This window comes from Lepidochelys olivacea (genome assembly GCF_965140295.1).
Source record: "Lepidochelys olivacea isolate rLepOli2 genome assembly, chromosome: 2".
NCBI classification, from domain to species: Eukaryota; Metazoa; Chordata; order Testudines; family Cheloniidae; genus Lepidochelys; species Lepidochelys olivacea.
Genome location: NC_140412.1, coordinates 131,438,593 through 131,464,402, shown reverse-complemented (window position 1 = coordinate 131,464,402; position 25,810 = coordinate 131,438,593). Strand labels below are relative to the sequence as shown.

Genomic DNA, 25,810 nt, shown 5'->3' with positions numbered 1-25,810 from the left:
CAATGGGGAAAATTGCAAAGCTGCGCACACACACACACACAAAATCGGTAATGCAAGACATTGATACGCATTTACACTGACATATACCAAACCTACAGATTAAAAAATAAATCAGCACAGTAACTATGTGGCTGAGACAGAACTATCATAGCAAGGGAACTATTACAATTGTAGTGACCCTTGTAGCAGCCAGATGCCAACAATGTAAAGTCATATTTTCTGACTGTGTGCTTGTCTCAGTGAGTCCTATTAACACATTAAACTATGAACCCCAGTGCAGAATATTTCATATGACTGATGAAAAAATGTTGTTTTCCAGCCAGTGTAATTACAGCGATGTTCTCTCTCCCTCTCTATTATTTTTGTATTTATGATAGCCTTTGATTCATTGACAGTAGTTAGTAAAATGGCAATGGTAGAAGGATGCAAAATAAGCAGTTCCAATATTTAAAAAAAAATATGGATCAAATTCAGACCAACGAAAGTCTGAGCACAGCTACCACAGGAGTCTTTGCACCAAATTCAGTGGGATAGAAATGGTGAAAATTTGCACCCACATCACCTACATGTGGCCTGATGCAAAGCCTATTAAAGTCCATCTAAAGATTCGTATTTACTTGGTTTGGCTTTGGATCAAACCCATACATTTTAACTCATGCCATACCATCCCCAACAAAAGCTAGCTCTCTTGTAAGTGAACTCAGGTCTCAACAGATGAAATGTTGTTTTCAGTTTCACTGGTGAAAATCCACCAAATCTGTACTGGAGTCAATGCAGTAAGTTGGGATTTTAGAATTAGGTAAATATCACAACCTGTCTGCGCACAGCCCCATTGTGTTGGATTTCCACTAACATTCAAGCAACTAAAGTATGCTCATGGAAAGTGAATTTTAAGCTTGCACAGCTAAGGATTCATAGGCAGCAAATGTTTCTTGCTATGATGATGATGCTATGCTGGTGCAATTGTCAGCACTAGTCCCTTGGCATTTTCATGGGGCTCAAGTATGTCTATTTGGCATCTCTCCATCCTGGGCTGATATGACTGATCCTTCTTCATTGCATGCTGCTGATGGCCAGCAAAGGCAATCATTCTATTTTATATGGGACACTGCTTATTTTCATGGCAGGGAAGCAGACTTGTTTTCTGCCTAACTTACACCTGCAACCATCATGTACAGTATTTACAATACCAGCAAGACTGAGATTCCGATGGAGATCTTGTGAACAGCAAAGGTAGGTTGTTCAACAGTTCTATGTATAATGTTCTCAGACAAAATGCAGTTTCTCAAGCATCCTGTAAATTTCTTCCAGGATTTAAGACAGGTGAATTTTAAATCTTAAAAAACAAAATGCAATTTATATCATCATGGAATTTACCACTTTGTTAGAGCCATAGTATGCCATTGATTTTTAAGCAGAAGTCGTCACTGATTTCAGTGAAGACTTCTGCTTTAAAAATAAAAATGCTGCAACATGGCCTTTAGTAAAGAAGACACTGCAAGCTACCTTACTGGATCTATTTTCTCATGTTCAAACAATGTCTACAGTTATTTTTCCTTGTGCATAATGTTATTCTTTTTAGTAATCATTATGCAGTTATTATTTCTTAGATATAGGCTCAATTCTCAATATAAAAGACACATAACTGGGAGGTTAGGGAAATGTAACAAGCTTTGAGAACAAAAGAAAGTAGAAAAAACCTACATATCCTAATCATAAAGGGTATTTTCTCTTCTTCCCTCCCCCCAAAATCACCACCACACCTAACTCATTGCAAGACTTAAAGAGCAAACAAAGACATGCACAGATATTAATAAAATGGGATATTAAAGTGCAATGAAAAGGTATTTAGTTAAAGTGACAGCTTGATCTTTATTTTCAGAAAGGATTAAAGTTTGATATTTGCAGTACGGGGAAAAAGGGCACAAGCCTGACCCAAACAATTGGTTCTAATAAAGATACTTTCAAAATTTATGAAAGACATTTCCTTTTTGGTCTCTAGAACTGAATATTCTACGGTAACAAAGGAAAATTATTGATTGTCAAACTTTAGTACTCTCTCAAACATCCAACTTACTTTTTATTTGTTGCCTTTTATTGACACCAGCCATAAGAAAGGATTCCATCGTACTATAGCTCTACATATGCTCTCAATATTGGTACACACAAAATTCATTTCTTTTAACAGCTTTATTTAACTAACAGTTCAGATGACTTTTTGTGCTTCTGTTTTTAATGAACATATAGTATACAGCATAGTGTTAATCAATAATTCAGTTCCAGGGCTGCCAGCTCCACGTGCCTCTTTTGCTCTACAGTTGCTGAGTTTTTGCCTAGTTTGGATGACAAAAATCTCAACAACCATGGATCATCCAAACAGAAATCCACATGTCCTCTCCAAATCCCCAGTCCCAGATTAGAGCTGAAAATAAATAGTGATAGAAAAAAGCTCCAGGACAGCTAAAAATCATTCCATATTCCATTTAACAGCTATACCATTGTCCTTTACTGAGGAGGCTCTACTCAATACATTATGGTTCTCCCAGCAGATCTCAGCCTCTGGCCACATCCATCAGCCAGGGAGCTTTTAAAGTGTTATATGGCACCAAAAGTAATGCAAAGAGACAGAAGGACTCTAGTGAAAGGGGAACAGTTCCCCCATGGCTGGAAGGTTGGTATACAATACAAATATATTACTTTAACCCCTTCTCTGTTGGTCTGTTCACCTGCTTTCCAGCATCTCAGCTGCAGTAGAATGTTATGGCATTAGTTTGAAGCCCCAGTGTTGCTGACATCATTTACCTGAAAGATCTAAGTTGCTGTGTGTGCGGGGAAGGAAGGTGATGACAGGGGTGATATGTGGAAATAAGGAACAGCCTCCACATCAGCTGCAGCAGAGTTCACCATGAGAAAAAAAATCTGTATCTGGACAGAGCTTAAAAAATGTCTCTTTAGCAGACACACTCCCTACTCTTTTGCATGAATCTTCTGCTAGATTACACTTGAGCAATGTGAGATTGAGGCAGAGGGTCAGAGGAAAGGACGAAATAACTCTTTGAAAAATAAAACTTTTTGCTGACAGCACCAGAGGAAGACTGGCAGAACTGACAAACAGCTAGTAAATTTAGCAACGCACTGGACACCCACATTGCAATTCAGAAGCTGATGTTGTACTTAGAGCTGACAGAGATTTTTCAGACAAATTTTTGTTTGTCACCAAAAACACCCCCCAAAAAACAAAAAAAAAAAACCCAACAGCCCTGCAGATTCAAATAAACCAAAACATGTGAATTTGAGTTGATTTTGGCTAAATGTTTCAGTTGAAACAAAACAGGAAATTACTTTTTGGAAATGTCCAAATGAATCCTTTTGATTTTTCAGACTAGATTCACAAGAGGATGTAGGTGCTATTCACAAAAGAAGAGGAACAAGAGCCAGGATACTTGCCTGGATATGGAAGACGCAAGTTCAAACCCCTGCCCTGGAGCAGGGACATGAACCCAGGTTTCCACCCTCCAGGCAAGTGCCCTAACCACAAGGCTACTGGCTATTCTGGGACTGAGCTCTCTCAAACTGTTCTGATCACACCTAGATTCAAGTCTCTCCTCCAGAGTGATGATTCAGACTTAGCAAAAAGAAAAGGAGTACTTGTGGCACCTTAGAGACTAACCAATTTATTAGAGCATAAGCTTCAGACTTAGGTCGCTCACAGGAGTAACCCTAGCCACTGAGCTATTGGGAGCACTATCTCTTGAGCCTACTTATTTTTAATTTATCCCTTCTTTTCCTTTGCTTTTGTTTAAAATTCTCAAAAAAGAAACAAAAAAAAATCTGTGATTTTTTTTTTATTTGCCAAAAAAACTGTTTTAGTACAAACACAAATGATTATTTCTTGATTTTTCTGAAAAGTCAGTTATTCATAGATTCCAAGGCCAGAAGGGACCATTGTGCTTATCCAGTCTGACCTCCTGTATAACACAGGCCATAGAACTTCCCCAATATAATTCCTAGAGCAGAGCTTTTAGAAAAACATCCAATCTTGCTTTAAAAACGGTCAGTGATGGAGAATCCACCACCGTTGGTAAATTGTTCCAAACGGGTAATTACTCACACCATTAAAATGTACACCTTACCTCCCATCTAAATTTGTCTAGATTCAACTTCCAGCCATTGAATCATGTTACACCTTTCTCTGCTAGATTGAAGAGACCTTTATTAAATATTTGTTCCCTTTGTAGATACTTCTAGACCGTAATCAAGTTTACTCCTTAACCTTCTCTTTTTTAAGCTAAAGAACCTCCAGGCGCTCAGTCTACACTACAACGCATGTATGACACTCTGTACCCCAAAGCAACACCCTGGCACCCCCATATTCACCATGGTTGTATAATTATGTGTTTTGTACACAGTATGCCTTGTAAGGTATCATTTTAGAAGTCTTGCTTTGTTGAATATTGTTCTATCATTGTATGGGAAATTATGAAGTTTTTCTATGTGTGTGTTACTGAAATATGTTGTAAAGTTGGAACCACCCCCAACTAACCTTTCAGGTACAACAATGGAGAAGCCAGACAGTGTTGATGATCCATTAAGGGGAATCCACACTACTAAGAACTATCACAGGATCTATACAATGAAGGCTTCTCATAGGGAGCATATAAACAATAGTCACAAGCATAGATGTTTCCAGCAAGCTGGAAGGAACTATAAAAGAGGGGAAGTGACATCATCATTTGGCCCCTCTCCCCTGCACAACTCAACACCTGGAAACACATCTGGAGAACAAAGACTGAACTGGGGAGGTGGTCCCAGGCTGGAAAGGAGAATCCCAGCTTGTGTATTAAGGAACTACACCATCAGAGTGAGACACTGCTTGATTTGAATCCTGTCTAGTTTATAGAACTCAGATTGCAATTTTACTTTTTATTTCTTAGGTAACCAACTTTGATCTGTAAGCTTATTACTTATAATCACTGAAAATCTAGCTTTCTGTAGTTAATAAATCTGTTTTATATTTTTACCTAAAACAATGGGTTTTGCTTGAAGTGCATGGGAAATCTGCTCAGGAACAAGAGCTGGTGCCTGTCCTCTCCACATTGAGAGAGGGGTGGACTGGGCAATCAACTTATACGGGTCAGGCTTCTGACCAGCTGGTACAGCTCTACGATCCTAGGTTGGGGAGCTGTGGGGAACTGGCTGGCGCCTCTCTATAGTTGGTTCATGAGTGGATGGCAAAAACATTCATGTAACTCATTTGAGTGTGTCCCTGCCTGTGGATGTCTGTGTAAGTGCAGTACTGGGAGGGATTTGCAGCTTGTCACAGCATCACAGGATCAGAACAAAACGTCATTTTTGCTTCAGTTTGGGTCAATTAAAATGTTTAGATTGGATTATTTTGAAACTTTTCATTTTGATGTTAATTTTTTTATTGTACTACGTCTTAAATTTCAAGATTATTTCAACAGTTTTCCAAGTAGAGAAATTCATTGAAACTGATACTTCACTGTGGAAAATTTCAGTTTTGACAAATTAGCATTTTTGATGAAAAAAGTTGTTAAAATTGAATATAATCATTTATTAATAATAGCAATTAAATACAGTATTATTGTTACTACTTGAAACACTCTAATACTAGCATTAAATTAAGCTGACAAACAATGAACAGCTCGAATCAAGGATTGCTCTAAGAGTGGAAGCATCTGCATGCTACAACACTGCCTTTAGTGAAACATATTCTGGTATAGCACAAGAGGATATACTCGCTGAGCTTGACAGTGGCTACACCTTTTTATGGAAAGGACAATCATACGTCCTTTATGACCACTAATCTGCCCATAATAGTCAAATCTACAGAGAACTTTGAAACACAGACCTAACTGAGCTTTGTTGTGTATAACTGGTGGGGTAAAAGACAGCAGATGAGCTATAGTCCCATGTCGACTAACAAGAAACACTAAAGTTCCATGAAGCACTCAAAACTGTCTTCAGTCCAGCAAAGATGATAATTGCACCACTGTGAATGGAAGTGAATTGCTTACTGACAAATTATCCATTATGTGCTGATGGTGGAAACATTTCAACAGCCACCTTAATCATAAATCAGTCATTGCAAAGAACACTTTTTGCTTATGTGAAACACCAGCTAATGCAGAACAGCCGTCTTACTACTCATAAAGAAGTTGGAAAAGTCTTGTCAATAGTGAAAAATGGTAGATCTGTGCCAGATGGAAAACCTACTAAGATGTAAGAAAGTGTAATGGTTGACCATCTAACTTAATTTCTCTGCAATATCTGGAAAATAGAAATAGTATTGTAAAAGCTAAGAGATGCCCACACTAGTAAAAATAGATTTTGAAAATATTAGAATAGAAGGATGAGCCTGGGACTCACAAGGTCTGGGTTCAACTCCCACTTTTGCTATAGACACAATCTGTGACCATGGGAAAGTCACTTAATCTCTCTGTGCCTCAGTTCCCTATCTGTAAATACTGGGATAATCATATTCCTACAACCATTTGCCTGTCTTTTCTATTTAGATTAGCTCTTTGGGGCAGGCAAGGTCTTTTACTTCAAGCAAAGGGCAGGGTCGGGGGGTTCTGATTTTGTTGCGGGCTGGTCGGTGCTTCTGTATTACAAATTATAATAAACAGAAGCCTTCTACAGTAAAGCACTTTAGCACATGTGGAACTTTAGACATATGAGTAGTCTTATCCCTGTTCATCAAAGCATTTCAGTATGTGCTTAACTTTGAGACTACCCACCTGCTTAAAGTCAAATATATGCTGAAGTACTTTGCTTACAAGGGTTGGGATTACTCAGGTGCTTAAAGTTAAGTAGATGATTAAGAACTTTACTGAAGTGGAGCCAATGTTAGAAAAGTTCTTGTCAAGAGACTAATGAATAACATTATATGGACAGAATCAGTACAGACAACATACCAGAATCACAGTGCAATTGTCAGTTAGAACACAGCACTATTAAAATTATCTTGTTTGCTCGGCAAATGCAATTGGAAAAATGGAGGGAACAAGAAAGTCTTTACTGACCTAACAAAAACCTTTAAAACAGTAAGGCCATATGGATTTTGGAGGCTTCTGAGAGGGAAAAAAATGCCTGCATGGCTTGGTCAGCACTGTCTGTTGGCATAATGAGGATGACGGACATGATTGGATAAATCTATTTAGACAGAATTGTATCTTGCAGATAAAATAATATCTTATTATTCTGACAATACACATTTTTTGTACACAGGGTGGAGGACTTGCTGTCCTGTGGTTATGTTGAATGAAGTCTCCTTTTGTTGATCTCTGTGTATGAAGATTAGCTTCTGTTCAGGCAACAATTTCATGTGTGACAAACCATAAACGCAGTGGGAATTCCTAATACCGAATTAGGGCCAGATTCTGACCTCAGTTACACTGGTAGAAATCAGCAGTAATGTTGGTGCAAATCTGGATTAGCCTACTGAGTTAGAACTGTTATAAAATGAGGCTTTTCATCTTTGTGCATGAGTGTTCTTGTAGCACATTCAGTGCAAGACCAACAGATAATTATATAATGTTCTGGAACCCACTCTGTAAATGTTGACTTGATCATTAACATTAAAAAATAAGTGATATACTAAACCAGCATCCAACAAATAAGGCAGATACCATCTTTTTGTTCGGGGTCTGTTCACAGTGGGGCCCTGGTCCATGACTGGGACACTTAAGAGATACTGCAATGCCAATAAATAATAATGATACACTCATCATGCTTCAACAAATGGTTCTGAAGTGTAATAGGAAAAAGAGGGATAAAGCTATTGTTTTGAAGAGTCTCAAAAAGTTAAAAGAAACAAACCTCTGGCTGTGTACTATTGACTTAGAGTAATAGTAAATTATAGCTGCCAAATAAACCAATTAGTGACAAAAAATAAATGATGGAAAGAGACTGGAAATAGTCAATGTGATTACACAACAATATACCACACCTATCTACAACTAATTTTCAACATCCAGTGTATCAACCTCATCAGCACCACCAACACATATCTATGTAACCCACAGCAGAACATTTAAGTCACAAATGTAAGACCTAAAACCTGCATTTTTCAAATGTGAAGAGATAATCAATTTTAATCTACAAATATGCATGAGAATATCTGAGCAGGAGCAGTGGAATCAAAAGAACAGGGTGAAGCTTTCATTACAAACCTGAAACAACACTCAATACAATTGGTTCCTGGTTTCATTACCAAGTTGACACAGCCGACTAAGGATCACAAATAAACCTTGATCACTCAGAATTCAAGTCAAAGCCTGAATTTCTCTCAAACTCTTATGTAACTCTACAGCTTAACTGCCAGTTCATTATGTGTTTTTTTAAAAAAATGCCTAATAGTAATGTATACTTTTGTCTATTTTCTGAAGATGGTCAAGTGATACACTGAAATCACCAGTCTTACTTCTGTTCTGTTTTACATCAATGTCCATGCAATGTTGGCCTCCTCACAAAAGTACTAACTCTCAGAAGAGAATCTACAGCTATTTGGTCAATGATATAGAATCTTAAATTTTTGATAAATTACAAACATTTTCATTTCTGGTAGGAATCTATCAAAGTCAAAATGTGCACACTTGTGAAACCATCTTTCATTTGATTCTGTCAGCAATGTTTTAAGATTGAGGGGGGAAAATCAAGCTCTTTCAGCACACTAATAATGTCTATAAATAGCAACTTGAAGACAGCAGGCTATGACTGAACGGTGTGTTTAATTTTACAAATAATATGTGAGACTGAAATGAATCAGAGCCTATTGTAGCCAGTTATTCTGATACATGCAATATTGTAATTTTTTAGAGGTTTTGTATCAGGTTGTCACATATTCTAGTAAAAGCTTGTGAGTACACACATTTTCAGTTTAGTTCCTCTTTTACTAAAAGATTCTCTGATATAAATGAGTCTCCAATTACATTAGATTCCTTCATAATTCCCTTTGGTAGGAAAATTATTTTATATTTCAAAATACCCAAAGCCAAAATGTTCAAAAGTAGGTGCTTAAAGTTAGGCATCTCAATCCACATTCAAGCACGTCAGTATAAGGGGACTGATTTTCAGAGGTGCTGCACAGCTCCCAGCAACTTCTATGTGGCTAAGCATGGACTGAAGTATGTAACCCTAGACACTCATGTGTGGAAATATTGGCATCAGCTTCTAAGGGTGTATTAAAATTAGGGGCGGGGCAATGTAAATAAGGCATTTTGATGACCCCATAGTCCTTAATTTAAGAGATTTTTAACTCTTTCATCTCTTTCTATATCGGATACTTGGTGGCACAGCTAGATTTTTACCTCACTTACAGTTTGGGTTTCCTGAATAATCTAACACTATTGGAACAAATCTGTTATCTATTTAATTCCATAGGCTGATACTCTCTCCAGGGTAAATTGACAGCCTATTTTCACAAAGAGCTAGAAGCAAACACTATTTATCCTGTGAACATTACAACTGAGTAAGCATTGGGTTGAAGAGAAGGCACAGCTCTTTCACTAACTTCGAGAACACTCCTATCAGGGTTCTGAACTAATTTAGCTCACATGGGGAATGCTCAGAAGCTTAACACAAACATTAGCATAGACACACCCATGCTATCCACATGTCATCTGTTCTCACAGGGTTTAGATTTGGTCACATCTGTAGATCTATCAGGCCAGATGCTCAGCTGGTGCTAAGTCTCTGGTCTACGTCCCTTCTTTGAAGATTGATACATCAAAATAGAACTTTTGTGTTTTGAAAGTGTCAAAAATGCCACTGTTTTCTGCAGCTTATACTTTTATTCTTTAAAACTGACAGTACTTTTCTTTGGCCTGGCAGCCATTACAACATGAATATTGAAGGATAATGTGTTAATAAATAAGGCATATACTTAGTGACTGGCTCACTGCTATGACCAGAGATGACTCCAGCCACTGAAACTGGCAACACTGGTCCTAACTAGAGATTCCTGCCAATTATAAATAACTCTAATCAACACAAATCTCTGTGTTTTGGTTGTCCAATTTTTCAAAGCAAGAACCAGATGTGTTTCAGAGGTAACCTAAACATCATGAAGGCCTGTGAATCACCACAGCAATCTCATTTCTCTTTACAGAATTTCCATTACTATCCTTGTAGGAGATTTCCAGATTTGTAGAACTAAGTTAGCTACTAAACTGCTAGACACACTTAAAATAACTATTTTACATTAACTCTCTGAGTAAGGTAGAACAGGAATCTTGTTTGACCTACATCATCAGAAACTCTTAAATGTCTCTGGTGTACATACTGCACATTTCCCAGTCTCATGACTAATGAATTGAGTAATTTCACAACAGATGCTTGCTTTGGATTTCAGCACTTAGGATCCAATGCAGACAGCATATGGTGTGATAGAAAGAAGAAATAAAAAGACACATTTTTGACAGCTTCTAATACAGTATCATTCTGCATCTTGTCTGAAGAAACAGTCCAGATTTTTACAAACACACACCCCATTTACTCCTCACCTTTATTGCTTTCATTGTATTCCAATGTATTTCCCTCCAAATATTTGAAATATAAAGGGGAAAATGAAAGTATTATAAAAAGACACGGGGCACACTAATCCAACAACAAAACTGAGAGAAAAGTATTGCAGGCTATTTATTTATGTTTTGCAGTCTCTCATTGTCTGACACTTCCTTTCTCCATATGGTAAAAGAGCTGTCCTGTAATTTTTTTTTGGTATGAACATATGTTCACACTTCCACTCATGCAGGTAGCTCCTTTAATTTCAGAAATGAATACCTCTTAATGCATCATCTCTCTCACTCATTCTGTTTGTCTTCTGTCATATATACACATCCTCTCATAGTATTCTACAATGAATACAAGAAATAGGCATTTTACAGTGAACTGAAAAAAATAACCTTCTTTAGAAGCATTGCTACAACTAAAGGATATTTTTTCCAGCACTGAACTGTGTGTCCTGCCAATAGGGCAGAGATAAAATAACTTTGGTTCAAAAATGGATATTATAAAGCTAACCTACAGTGATGGCCATAAAAAGTCAACATTTGCAGTTAGAAGTTTTACCTTATACTAAGAATAGGAAACACAGACACCAGTAAATCGTAACTGATGGCAAATACTGACCATTGTAATGGCAACCACTGCATCATCCAGGGGAGTTCTGAGGCTTAATGCATTATGTTGGTTATACAGAAGGTCAGATTAAAGGATCTAATGGTTCCTTCTGCCCTTAACTTCTATGCATCTATGTACATAAAGATCCTTGAGATCTTCAGGATGACTTTTAACCATTAAAACTGTTTTCTTCCAAATCATTCCTTTTGGATTCAAATCTAATATAAATACAGCTATATGGTTATGTATGTGTTTATGTTATATATAAACTAATTCAATGTAAGTAATGGGAAGTCATGTCTGCTTATTGTGTTTTTTTTTGTAATAAGCATAAATTTGTTTAGTTATTGTATTTTGCAAAACTGCATTTTAGAAATGAAATCAATAACGCACTTGGACGGTTAAGACTCAGTGAAACAAAGCACAGAAATAGTCCCTGGTGAAACTATAACTTAGCTGAACTGACAAACAACAGCATTATGGGGAGAGGATAATGTCATACCTTCAGTATTATAGATTGTATCCAATCAATCAAATATTCTGTAATAACTAAGGTACAATCCTCCAATTATGCTAAAAAACAAAACAAAACTGTGTTTTAGTTTCAAGATATGTGGAAAGATAGGCAGATCTGTTTGGGAGCAACTTAGATTGGATCCCCTGTAAAGAGGGGTAGCCAAACCTCACCACTGGATATAGCAAATAAATAAATAAAAGCCTTCTACAAAGAAGCATGGGTATCAGAGCAGAAGCCAGGGTGACAGTGATAATGATTTTAGCAGCGGCAAAGCACATAAAAAGCCAGATCATGTATCAGTTTTTAAGCAACGTCTGGGTCCCAGTTTATGCCCATTCTCCCACTGGCTCCTCTCCAGAGTCCCTATGTCCTGCCACTCACCATTACACAGACCTCTTTTCTCTTGGCCCTTTGTTCTCCTGAGGTTGACTACTAGTGTGGAAGAGGCGGGCAGAGAACTAGCAGAAGAGAGCAGCTCCTACCTGTGCCCTATTTATGGTAGGGAAAAGAAAATGCTGCAGCTGGGCTCTGTATAGCCATTGTCTCCTTTCTTGGGATGCCATCATTTCAAGCTCATAGTTTTCTATGTTTCATACAGATTTGGTATCCCTTCATTTTTATTGTTGAATCTTAATTGCAGAAGCAATCAAGAAGCATGAACATGATTTTTTTTTAAATAAAAAGTTATGTACACTAAAGGAAGGAATTGCATCATATTTTAAGCTTTGTGCATGAATAATTTGTTTTGTGTTCCTCCTTTTGTGCTTGCGTTACGCTTTATGTTCCACATTTGGGCTTTGGCTGGTCTCGAGATATGCTGCTCAGAAACCAGTCAGAGTGTTAAAGGAGTGCTCTGTAAATGAGTGATGTCTATATACGTAAATATTTAGTAAATAAAGGGCCAGTAAATGGTGCTCAAGAACAGAAAGCATAGATCCTGAGTTTTAAAAGATCAATGGAACTTCGTGTTGTGCACTGCAAATGGATTCCACTGGCAGCCCTTTACATAGAGCACTTAACACACACAAAGCTCATATAAGCTATTGATGGAAAATCTTTTGAAAATTTTAGTGGCATATTTTAATGTTGTTCCCTCAAATTGAAAATTAGGAGGCACATTCCCTGCCTGCCAAACTGCTTCTGAGCAGAAACTTGTCAGATATAAGCTTCAGGTAGTAGAAAGGGTGAACTCCCACATGTGAAAAGTAAGGTGGCTTTCATCACAATTTATATTTTCAAAAAATGTTTCCTTTCATTTCAGGAGCATGTAAACCTTTTTATTTGGTAGAAATAAAGACAGGAGTTTTTCTCTGAACACTTATGTATATGAAAACCTTCTGCCAGGACCTGTCATCCTCACCAGGGGCTGGACAACAATAGCTAAGGGTCTCTCTTAAACTAATACACCCCAGTCTTGAGTTCACAGCCTGAATTTCTGAGATCATTAAAACCCTTTCTTTCTGGGGAACCCTTATATTCCCCCCACTTGAAAACACTGAGCCAGAGTATGAAGAAAGGAGAACTTTATCAGTGGAAAATGGAACTCAAAATCAACATGGGAAAACAAAGCAACAATATATCTATATGAATGATAAATAAAACCCTCCCCCATGATAATAATGGCAGTATATTAACTCTGTTCTCCAACCACATGACCAACAGACTAATGTCCTGTTACACCATCAAGTCCCCTTTCTGCATGCCCCATCTGTTAAACCGCACTCATGCTTTGTGGGTAGCATAATTCCAGAGGGTAACATTCAGTGGGTAGCATAATTCCAGAGTTCTGCAGTGGACTCAGGCAAGCCTGTCTCCAGTCCCTTGGGAAGCACTGCTTGGTCCTTTCCTGAGACCCCACCACTTAACTCAGTGATAGTAATTTCAACTAAGTAGGAACGGCCTCTCAGGAATTCACTCAGCTCTGCTGTGGCTTCAGTAAAGAGCCACATCCAGTCAAAGAGTCCTCCCAGTGCCACTAGATCCTCAATGAAGGTGAACCAGCAACATACAAGACCCGTAACCACACTCCTTATCACAAGGTAGGTATCTTTTCCTCGTTCTCTTAGTTCAGTTCCACTACTCAACCCAACCAATTCTGAATTTGTGTGCAGTTATACTGACGTGGCCAAAGAACACACACAAACTAGGACAGCTATGTCCCACCTTCCTAGAGGATCTGATCCAGAGACCTGAACAAGGGTAGGAAAGCAGGTTCTTTCCCCCCTCCCTTCTTTACAAGTGCCACTGGAAAAATTCTGGGTAGAAAGGTTATGCAAATGAAGCTCTCTCAGTAGCTGTAATCCCCACTGTCCATTAATACTTGAGTTTCTTGCCCTCTGGAGCTTCTGTGCATCTGGAATTCTGGCTAAATAGTTAGAGCTGTTCCATATGCATGTGGCCATTCATCCCTCTGTTCATCAGCATATGGAGTGTGATGGGTTCGGTCACAGGGATCCGCTTAGGACTGTCAATTGATGTGCTGAGATTACCTTTGAGCCAGTTTTCCCTGCCAGCTTGGGACTCCAGAACCATGTCCTGTTGAGCCAGACATGCTAGCCTGCTGAAACAAAGACTCAGGGTCTGGGCTACACCCCCAAAGCTGCAGACTTTAACCAAAAACAGCTCAGCAGGTAACCTCCAGCATCCAGACACCCAGTTCCCAATGGGATCCAAACCCCAAATAAATCCGTTTTACTCTGTATAAAGCTTATACAGGGTAAGTTCATAAATTGTCCACCCTCTATAACACTGATAGAGAGATATGCACAGCTCTTTGCTCCCCCAGGTATTAATCACTTACTCTGCGTTTATTAATAAACAACAAGTCATTTTATTAAGTATAAAAGGTAGTATTTAAGCGGTTTCAAGTAATAACAGACAGAACAAAGCAAGTCATCAAGCAAAATAGAGCAAAAAGACACAAGTCTAAGCCTAATACATTAAGAAACTGATTACAGGTAATATCTCACCCTCAGAAATGTTCCAATAAGCTTCTTTCAGAGACTGGACTCCTGCCTAGTCTGGGCCCAATCATTTCCCCTGGTAGAGTCCTTATTAGTTCCAGCAGACATCTTAGGTGTTAAGCAGGGGCTCTCTCATGACTGGCCAACTTTGTCCTGCTCCACCCCCTTTTAATAGCTTTGGCACGAGGTGGGAATCTTTTGTCTCTCTGGGTCCCCACTCCTTCTTCTAAATGGAAAAGTACAAGATTTAAGATGGATTTCATTATCAGATGACATGGTCACATGTCACTGTAAGACCCCTAGTCTCCATTCCCCATGGGTTGCCCCACACAGGAAGGCTTTCAAGTATCTAAGGCCATTTACAACCCTCCACTTACTATGTTTACATCAGTGATACAAGTTTATATCTTATTCTTCTAACTCCAGATATAGAAATAATACATGCAAATAAATAGGATGAACAGACTTAGTAGATTGCAAGCCTTCTAATGACACCATACAAGGGGTATTTAGTGTAAGCATATTCCAGTTATGTCATATTCATAACGTATTTCCATAAAGCATATGGAGTGCAACATCACAGGGGAAAGCAAGCTTCTTACTATTGAGAGCTTCAGGCCACAGCATTTACATTTACACACATTTACACACACTGGGCCAAAATCATTCCCACACACATTCTGAAGTAAGAACCTAAGTGGTTTAAATTCTCTCTTTTTACTTCCCCATTAATTTTCTCTTTTTTTTCCTGTTACACAAAGAGTAAGGACTCAAAGAATTATGTCCCATAGCAATAGCTGAAGCAAGATAAAAGTCCTTCATTTATTAACTCCCCAAATGTGCCTTCTGAGATTTTTCTCTTTTCCCAGTAGAACTCCTTGAGTGACTTCACTTCCTTTGATGCTTAATTCATTATTTTAATTCCTGGGGTTTGGGAATTGTATGTCTGGGTTTATTTCTTTTTTATTTTTAATGCCCTCTCTGGTTCACAAGAACATTTTAGTTTTGAGTGACATAAGCATATATACATACACACAGACTTTGGGTATCCACCTTTTTATATCTATATTGATTGATAGATATAAAAATGTGGATACCCAAAATATAGGTTTCTAATTTAAGCTTCTAAATAAAAGTGGCTTGATTTTCAAAGATTTGAGTACTCACATCCCATGCTGACTTCAGGTGCTTAATTTAGGCACCAAGGTATTAATATTTTAGATGTGATTTAAGTACATAAAAACTGAAATTATTTGTGAGGAATGGTGCTATCTATGTGTAACTAATAAAATAATAATATAGATTTTTTTGAATAAATATTAAATGTGATTTTATTTAGGAATGCAACATTGGCATTTAGTTAAAAAAGAATAATTTGCATACTGTGCATATAATATTTCCATCAAATATATTATTATGCTGTATATTAAAATTTTTGAGCTATATTTTTGCCATATATGCAGTTAGCAGAACTTGGCTGGTGACACAGATGCTATATGGATAATTTTCAAACTTTACAGTTAATATTGTTTGGAGGTTTTCTTTAAGCATGTTAAGCACATTCAGGTCTACCAATAGTCTTAAACAAATTATTTAGCTGCTCACCTCACTGGAGATGCTAAAATAATTTGTCAACATTTAGATTATTCAAGAATATCAGGTGGATAATTCATCCTCCGTAGAACCAAGTATTTCCTTTTCTGCAGTGTCAATAAGATGTTGAAAACAATCAAGAATAAGAAAGATAATAAAAGTTTCTCTCTTAAAGAGATTCCAGCTAGACTGCTTTTATTTCTATGCCTCGCTTTAGCTAAAAGTTCCTCTGACGTTTGAGCTTTTGATATTCCTGGGAGGACTTTCTCCCCAGGAGGACTCTTGCTTTCCATTACAAAAAGAACTAAAACAATTCTTTGTTTTGTACCCCATTCTGATGCACATACACTTTTGTGTATGGGTTGTTGCATTAAAGGGTATTAAAAACTAAACGTTGCAATTTAGAAATTGAATGAAGTTTTACTTTTGAGATTATACCTACAATTATGGGCTTTACTATCCCTCTGATGGGACAATGAGCATATAATACAATAATCTTATGTGATTAACAAGATCTTTTTATTGATTCATCATCTGCAACATTGTTTGCCACATGTAATCATCTGCTAACTGGTCAGATGCTTTTCTTTTCTATTTACTTGCTACTCTAACTGAAATTCCAGTTCAGAATATGTTCAACTTGGAACAGGGATGGACTTAAACATGTGCTTAATACTGTACAGACAACATGACCCCATCAGAGGCCCTGATTTAGCAAAGCACTTAAACACATGCCTAATTTTAAACACATGCTTAACTCCCATGAAAGTACCTGCGTAAGAACTTTGCTGAATCAGGATCTTAGTTCACTGCATTCACTTCCCTATTTCAAGGGGTTATTGAAGAAATCACAAGTTTACAACACTGCTACACAAGACACAGCAACTCTACAAGTAGCCCCACACAACATTTGTCTATCCATCAAAGAGTGAAAGCTGGAGAGGACTCCTGTAAGAGACTAAGAGAGAAAAAAATCAATACTAATCACTAAAACGAAAAGGAAGTGTTCAAATCAGTAGTAGTAGAAAGAGTAGCAGCAACTCCATACTCTATTCATTCTTTGTTTCATGATTGAACTTCTGAATGAACCTGAGAAGTTTGTGGGATTTGTAGAAGGGATGAGAAAACTAGTGTGTATAAAAGAAAAACAACAGGAAATTTTGTCCATTTTTAGAATCTTTGCTAAGGTTCTGAAATGGGCAGATAAGAGTTTTACATCTTCACATTCTGGCTGGAACAGAAAGCAGAAGCCTAAATACCATTAAAAACATTTTTCTCATAGTGTATCCATCTGGGAGTGGCAGCAATGGAAGTCCAAGAAGCAAGCGTGTTCTCTCCAAATAAAAACCCAGTTTTGCAGATGCAGTAGTTTCGCTTTAGCACTAGAGTTTTGGATAAGTAGCTACACTTTAGGATGCATATCCAAAAGCAATTTGAACTCTAAATCATTTGAAATTTGACTATATTTAATCCATAGAAGCATTTTGTAACCAACAATTTTGTTTGCACTATGTCTTTATGTTTAAGGATGACATTCCAGTCCAGAGGTAATTATAAGGCAGTATGTTCCCTAGTTACATTATTTTGAAACATTTATAACTTTCCAATATATTTACTAGATTAGCAATACTGCAGTATCTTTTTTTTTAAATAATGCTAATTGCAAAGTCACACTAAATGACCAGTTATTGTAAAATGTTAAATTGAAATAACTAAGAGTCATGATCTAGTTATCATTTGTTTGCAAACTATCTGTATCAAGGGCAAAATAAATCTTAGCTTGAAAGTTTTATTGGTGGAGGGGATAAATAAAAATGTCACCAGACTTGTCCTATTTAATATATCTCAGTTCTCCTCCTCATCCCTTGAGAAAGTGAACAGAGGGGAAATAAAACCTATCTGCCTTTGGTATTAGTACTGCATCCATGACTAATATCTAAACAGTACTAAAATAATTCAGTGTTTAATTAGTGTATTTAGTATCTGGAACAATATACTGGGGAAGGGTCAGAAGCTATGGTGTCCATGTTTGAGCCGGACAGTAGGTTGGAGAGCTCTATGGGAAGAAGACAACTGGGACAGAAAGAATGACTGTATGATTATTTCTTACTAAAATGTATGACAGGTTTCAGAGTAACAGCCGTGTTAGTCTGTATTCGCAAAAAGAAAAGGAGTACTTGTGGCACCTTAGAGACTAACCAATTCATTTGAGACAGTCTGCTGCAGTTTCCACGGTATGCATCCGATGAAGTGAGCTGTAGCTCACGAAAGCTCATGCTCAAATAAATTGGTTAGTCTCTAAGGTGCCACAAGTACTCCTTTTCTTTTTAAAATGTATGAAACGTCTCCCAGCCAATCAATGGAAAATGATTTCCATACTGGACAATTATTCAGAAATAACTTGAACAGTGATTATGCAAATCAGGAACTTTCAGCCAGATGACAGAGATTTACGTATTTTATTGTTACTGAAAGAAAGCTATTCCATAATTATGCAAGTGAACCTCTCAGATAGGGTGCAGAGAATTGCTTAATTGCAAGATAAATGCATCAATAGCTGTACAACATCCCTGGACTTTGACTGGCTGAGGTTATCCTATTTAAAATGTTGTCCAATTCTATGCAAGAGAGTCCTCCTAATGTGTCAATAAGGTAGGCACAGACACACACACACACACACAAAATATGCCACTATGGTTAGAATTTTACATGCGGCATTTTGGGGAGGAAAAGGGAAATATCAGTAAATTAATAGATTAAATGTGCTATGATCCACATTTTCAAAAAGCATTTCATCTATATTTAGGCACTTGACTAAAGGTGACCTGATTTTCAAAGGTGTTGTTGGCCCACAACTTCTGTTCACTTCAGTGGGAGTTATGGATGCTCAGCCCATGTGAAAATCAAGCCACTTATATAGATACACATAGGTGTATGATCCAGACATACAAATGGATCATCCAGTCTGACTGAATGATGCTGAGTGCAGGACTAGACACCACATCCAATCCCTGAGCTGGCCTCGGACTTGCACAAACCCTGAAGGAATTTAGAGCAGCCTCAGGGATGCTTTTAAGTTTTGTCCAGACATCTACTGCCCCATTCTGGGGATCACTAGAACACACCAAAACGCAGATCACAGCTCTTTGTATCAGATATACCATCTATGCCAGAGGACCTCAGGGGTGGCGGAATAGATTTGATGAAGCAGTCACTAGCTGAGGGAACTGCCACGTAAAGCTTGTTTTATGGCCTGTATGCCCTGCTCATAGTGAGTGTCCTGATGTGGCCCACACACTGCATGCATGTACGGTACCAAGCCAGCACATATTTAACTATAAAAATAATTAGGAGTCCTTGTGGCACCTTAAAGACTAACAAATTTATTTGGGCATAAGCTTCTCATAACTATGAGCTTTATGATCCCCTTTGTAGTGAAAAGGTGAAGAAAGTGCAAAAATCTTCAAAAATGTATTACAAAAGTGAGTTGAGTAAATAAAAACATAGCCTGAGATTTGAAAGTTTTTTTTGTTTTTAACTAATTGCAATGGGTGTGGCTAGAAACATTTAGAAATTTTAAAACCTCAGATGCTTTACTGAAAAATATATGTAGAACTATAGTAAGGAGCAAAGTAGTCTGCAAATGTCAATCAAACTTTTCCAAGCATCTTGAACTCTGAGATGAAGCAAGTATGCTCCCACCATGTGCAGCTTTTTCGTTCATGCTTCAACATCCACAGAAACGGAGCCTCACCAGGCACCAGATTTTTGTATTTCACAGTAATTACTATTCATTTTCTATGTAACTTATTTTGATTTTACAAGGCAGAATCCATTAGTATTTTGACTACTCCCTGATTCCTCTCCACTCTCTGGGCTGCATTTCAGTTTCTGGAGTTTTCAGGTATTCTGTGAGGCCATTTTTGTTATTAAAGTTGGTATGATAGCAGGCCAAGCAGAAAGCTATAGCTTTGTACAGGTTTTGGAGGCAGGTTTTGTAGTAAAAGTGCTTCACATTTCAGCATACAAGCCCCAGACACATTTGGTCCTATATTAGCTACTGATATACCAGCAGCTTATATCATTTCGAATCAATTACAGTGCATACAGGATATATAAAGATTGACATACCCTTCGATCAGTGTGTCTACAGTATTTGGAGCTGATTTAGAATTAGAAACTGCAGACTCTTTCCTACCGAGGAGCTAAGCTTGATACGCTTCATTATCATAAATTCTTTCATGGTAGGTCTCGCCCAAGATCATCATCTCCTGCAAAGTCCCGAATTAAATGTTGGCCAAAAGTTTGAAAACTGCTTACTGGTCCAATATTTTCACCCATGGCAACCTTAAACCTGTACCTGAAGGGTGACCTGATTTTTAAAACAAATCAAAAACAAATAAATAGAAAAGAGGAACCGCTCTGAGGGAAGCCCGAGAGAGTAAGGAGAGAAGTAGGAACTGAGTTCTAGAAGTCCAGCTGGACAAACTAATGGATATTTTGGTTTTCTGGTAATTGTGAAAAAGGGGGGGAGGGAATGTTGGGATCAAACTGAAAATATTTTTTCCGAGGATTTCATTTAGATTTTTAGCATTTAATATTTTTTTTTAAATTGTAAGCAAAATTTTGTGACAAAATGTCAAAATAAAACATGTTGACTTTATGTTTGCTCTCCTCTTCCCTCCTCCCCCCCCCCAAAAAGACAAAACAAAACACAATTTGGCAAAATCAACACAAATGCATTTTTCACCAAATAAAGTTTTGGACAAAGTTTTTAAAATCTCTCTTCAGTATCCCCATTCCACTATGGCTGGAAAGAGTGCAGGGGGTGGGAGGAGGAGAGGGAAACATACAGAAAGCTGTGGGGCTCCTCAACCAAACTGTGTGTGTGTGGGGGGGAAGTGATACTGTTAGCCCCATAAAAAAAGTACTATTGTAGGAAGTGTGCTCCAAAAATGCTATTTCAGGGGTTCTCTCCCTCCAAAATATTGTTGCCAGGGGAATGGTATTGCTGCTGAGCACCCCTCTCACTAGATCCTTCTACCACACTATCTAATAGTAATACAATGAAACAACACCTTTACTCATACTCACCTCTCTAATTCATACATCATCATCATCATCAACAATAATTATTTGACAGGTTTCAGAGTAGCAGCTGTGTTAGTCTGTATTCACAAAAAGAAAAGGAGTACTTTTGGCACCTTACAGACTAATCAATTATGAAGTGAGCTGTAGCTCACAAAAGCTTATGCTCAAATAAATTGGTTAGTCTCTAAGGTGCCACAAGTACTCCTTTTCTTTTTAATAATTATTTGGATTAGCATGGAACCTAGGGGCCCTAGTCATGAACCAGGACCCCGTTGTGCTAGGTTTTGTACAAGCAGAACAAAAAGACAATCCCTTGCCCAAACACCTTACAATAAGCATAAAATAAGAAACAACAGATGGATATAGATAGATGGGAAAGCGAAAGGAAACAATGAGACAACATTGGCCAGCATGATAGGCTGAGGTCTCTGCACACAAGCAGCATAATTGCTGTCAAGTTTTGTGTAGGCACAATGGCAAAGGAGAGTTTTAAGGAGGGACATGAAGAACAATGACGAAGCTTTGCAGGTGCTTAGAGGATTCCTCCCAAACATCAGGTGCAGCACAGGAGAAAGCATGAAGATACTGTTTTTGAAAATTTAGCAGGTTGGCATTGGAGACTGGCTTCATGGACTGGTCAGAAGTGGGAGTCGATCTTTCGATAATGAATGAGAAATGATAGGAAGATGTGCCATGAAGGGCCTTGTCACGGTTCCTCCCCCACTCTGAACTCTAGGGTACAGATGTGGGGACCTGCATGAAAAACCTCCTAAGCTTATCTTTACCAGCTTAGGTCAAAACTTCCCCAAGGTACAAAATATTACACCTTGGACTGGCCGCTACCACCACCAAACTAATACTGGTTACTGGGGAAGAGCTGTTTGGACGCGTCCTTCCCCCCAAAATACTTCCCAAAACCTTGCACCCCACTTCCTGGACAAGGTTTGGTAAAAAGCCTCACCAATTTGCTTAGGTGACTACAGATCCAGACCCTTGGATCTTAAGAACACTGAACAATCCTCCCAACACTTGCACCCCCCTTTTCCTGGGAAATGTTGGATAAAAAGCCTCACCAATTTGCATAGGTGACCACAGACCCAAACCCTTGGATCTGAGAACAATGAAAAAGCATTCAGTGTTTTACAAGAAGACTTTTAATAAAAAATAGAAGTAAATAGAAATAAAGAAATCCCCCCTGTAAAATCAGGATGGTAGATATCTTACAGGGTAATTAGATTCAAAAACATAGAGAACCCCTCTAGGCAAAACCTTAAGTTACAAAAAAGATACACAGACAGAAATAGTTATTCTATTCAGCACAATTCTTTTCTCAGCCATTTAAAGAAATCATAATCTAACACCTACCTAGCTAGATTACTTACTAAAAGTTCTAAGACTCCATTCCTGTTCTGTCCCCGGCCAAGACGACTACAGACAGACACAGACCCTTTGTTTCTCTCCCTCCTCCCAGCTTTTGAAAGTATCTTGTCTCCTCATTGGTCATTTTGGTCAGGTGCCAGCGAGGTTACCTTTAGCTTCTTAACCCTTTACAGGTGAGAGGAGCTTTCCCCTGGCCAGGAGGGATTTCAAAGGGGTTTACCCTTCCCTTTATATTTATGACACGCCCCCCAAATCTCAGCTAGGGTGAAACACTGGCTGGGATTTCTTCCTGGAGCTCTAGGAAAACAGAGTTAATAAGACACATGCATCTCTAAATATACTACCAAGTACATAAAGACTAACAATATTTTCCACATCTCAAGGACGATTTTAACCAGTTGATTCTGGGAAACTTTCACGGGAGAGTGCATCAGCCACTTTGTTAGAAGCTCCTGAGATGTGTTGGATGTCGAAATCAAAATCTTGGAGAGCTAAACTCCACCGAAGAAGTTTTTTGTTAGTTTCTTTGACGGTGTGAAGCCACTTTAGTGCAGCATGGTCGGTTTGCAGGTGGAAGCGCCGTCCCCAAACATATGGGCGTAGCTTTTCCAGAGCGTAGACAATGGCATAACATTCTTTTTCAGTGACTGACCAGTTGCTTTCCCTCTCAGACAGTTTTTTGCTGAGAAACACTACAGGGTGGAATTCTTGATCAGGTCCTTTCTGCATTAAAACTGCTCCCACACCACGCTCGGATGCATCTGTGGTTACTAGGAACGGTTTGTCAAAGTCTGGGGCCCTTAGTACAGGGTCAGACATGAGTGTCGCTTTAAGCCTGTTAAAGGCCTTCTGACACTTTCCGGTCCACTGAACAGCATTTGGCTGTTTCTTTTTGGTTAAGTCTGTCAGTGGGGCAGCGATTTGGCTGTAGTGCGGTACAAATCGTCTGTAATAACCGGCCAAGCCTAAGAAGGATTGAACCTGTTTCTTTGACTTTGGGACAGGCCACTTTTGGATAGCATCCACTTTGGCCTGTAGGGGGCTGATATTTCCTTGACCCACCTGGTGTCCAAGGTAAGTCACTCTGTTTAGGCCTATTTGACACTTCTTAGCCTTAACAGTTAGTCCTGCCTCCCTTATGCGCTCAAGGACTTTTTGTAGATGTTACAGGTGGTCTGCCCAGGAATCCGAAAATATGGCCACATCGTCAAGGTAGGCGACTGCATATTCTCCTAATCCCGCTAGGAGACCATCTACAAGTCTTTGGAAAGTGGCGGGTGCATTTCGCAGCCCGAAAGGGAGTACATTAAATTCATACAGCCCGAGATGTGTGATGAAGGCTGACCTTTCCTTGGCAGATTCATCTAGCGGTACCTGCCAGTACCCCTTGGTTAAGTCCAAGGTAGAGATGAACTGGGCCCGTCCCAGTTTCTCTAATAGTTCATCAGTGCGTGGCATTGGATAGTTGTCTGGGCGAGTTACAGCATTTAGCTAACGGTAGTCCACGCAAAAACGTATTTCCCCATCTGGTTTGGGAACTAGAACCACTGGAGATGCCCATGCACTTTCAGAGGGGCGGATTACACCCATCTGTAACATATCCTGGATCTCCCGTTCTATAGCAGTTTTAGCTTGAGGAGACACCCGGTAAGGGTGGACCCTAATTGGGTGAGCATTACCTGTGTCAATGGAGTGGTATGCCCGTTGAGTCAGTCCTGGGGTGGCTGAGAACGTTGGCGCGTAGCTAGTGCACAGCTCCTGGATCTGCTGTCGCTGCATACGCCCAAGGGTCATGGAGAGGTTCACCTCTTCCACACCACCACCACATTTCCCTTCGTAATAGACACCTTCAGGCCACTCAGCGTCGTCTCCTCCCTGGGCTGTAAACTGACAAACCTTTAATTCTCTGGAATAAAAGGGCTTTAGAGAATTAATATGATACACCTTAGGCTTTCGGTTGGAGGTGGGGAATGCTATGAGATAATTAACAGCTCCCAGGCGCTCCTGGACCACGAATGGCCCTTCCCACAATGCTTCCATTTTATGGGCCTGGAGCCCCTTTGAGACCATGACCTGGTCTCCTACTTTGAAGGAACGCTCTCTGGCATGTTTATCATACCAGGCTTTTTGCTCTTTTTGAGCATCCTGTAAGTTTTCTCTAGCAAGGGCTAAAGAGGTTCGGAGGGTGTTTTGTAGGTTGGTTACAAAGTCCAGAATGTTAGTTCCTGGAGAAGGTGTAAATCCCTCCCATTGCTGCTTCACCAACTGCAATGGCCCCTTAACCTCACGGCCATATACAAGTTCAAATGGGGAAAACCCTAAACTGGGATGTGGTACAGCTCTGTAGGCAAAGAGCAACTGCTGCAATACTAGGTCCCAATCATTGGAGTGCTCATTTACGAATTTACGTATCATGGCCCCCAAAGTTCCATTAAACTTCTCCACCATGCCATTTGTTTGATGATGGTAAGGAGTGGCAACCAAGTGATTTACCCCATGAGCTTCCCAAAGGTTTTTCATAGTTCCTGCCAGGAAATTAGTCCCTGCATCTGTGAGGATGTCGGAGGGCCAACCTACCCTGGCAAAAATGTCTGCTAGTGCCTGGCACACACTTTTAGCCCTGGTGTTGCTTAGAGCTACTGCTTCCGGCCATCGGGTGGCAAAATCCATGAAAGTCAGTATGTACTGCTTTCCTCTGGGTGTCTTTTTCGGAAAAGGACCCAGAATATCCACAGCTACTCGCTGAAATGGAACTTCAATGATGGGGAGTGGCTGGAGAGGGGCTTTGACCTGGTCTTGGGGTTTTCCCACTCTTTGGCACACCTCACAAGACTGGACATAGGTAGAAACATCCTTGCCCATTCCCTCCCAGTGGAATGACCCCCCCAAACGGTCTTTGGTCCTGTTCACCCCAGCATGGCCACTAGGGTGATCATGGGCTAAGCTCAAGAGCTTGGCCCGGTATTTAGTTGGAACTACCAACTGTCTCCGAGGATGCCAGTCTTCCTGGTGTCCACCAGAAAGAGTTTCCTTGTATAAAAGTCCTCTTTCTACAACAAACCTGGATCGATTAGAAGAGCTGAGAGGCGGTGGGTTGCTCCGTGCTGCCGTCCACGCTCTC

The 25,810-nt window shown here is 39.2% G+C and overlaps 1 protein-coding gene across 2 annotated transcripts in view; it reads right to left on the bottom strand.

The window, feature by feature from the left end:
• The window catches only part of CDH12 (cadherin 12), an 852,174-nt gene that overhangs the window by 206,290 nt on the left and 620,074 nt on the right, over nt 1-25,810 (bottom strand). The gene's annotated exons all lie outside the window — the stretch shown is intronic.